Genomic DNA, 517 nt, shown 5'->3' with positions numbered 1-517 from the left:
TTACAAACGGGTTAAAATAGATCCCATATGTCCTTTAAAAAAAAAAACCTTTCTTGGAGATTCATTCATTCAATAAGCACCTACTATGTGCCAGGCACTGTTCAAGGCACCTGGGTTAAATCAAATAAAGATCCCTGTCTTGGTGGAGCTCACATTCTAGCAAGATAACATCCTTATACAGCTATTTTTCTCTCTGGACATAATAACCTAAGCATTCAAAACACTTTCTGAAAAACTACCATGTACTAGGCAACTTCCAGTTCTGAGGATGACCTTTTAGCAGGTACTATTTCACTTGTGAGCAGAGTCTGGTCTTTTTAGCCAGACTGCCTGGGTCCAAAATCCTGATTCTACATACTACTTACAAGACGTATGACCTTGCCCAAGTTACTTAACCCTCATGTTCTGTAAAACAAAAATAATCGTAACTACCCCGCTGGATTACTTATGAATTAAATGTGTGCAAATGTGTAAAGCAGGCTGGGCGCGATGGCTCACGCCTGTAATCCTAGCTCTC

The sequence above is a fragment of the Propithecus coquereli genome, unplaced genomic scaffold, assembly GCF_000956105.1.
Source record: "Propithecus coquereli isolate 6110/MARCELLA unplaced genomic scaffold, Pcoq_1.0 Scaffold1751, whole genome shotgun sequence".
In the NCBI taxonomy this organism is placed as follows: domain Eukaryota; kingdom Metazoa; phylum Chordata; class Mammalia; order Primates; family Indriidae; genus Propithecus; species Propithecus coquereli.
This window is presented reverse-complemented; position numbering follows the sequence as displayed.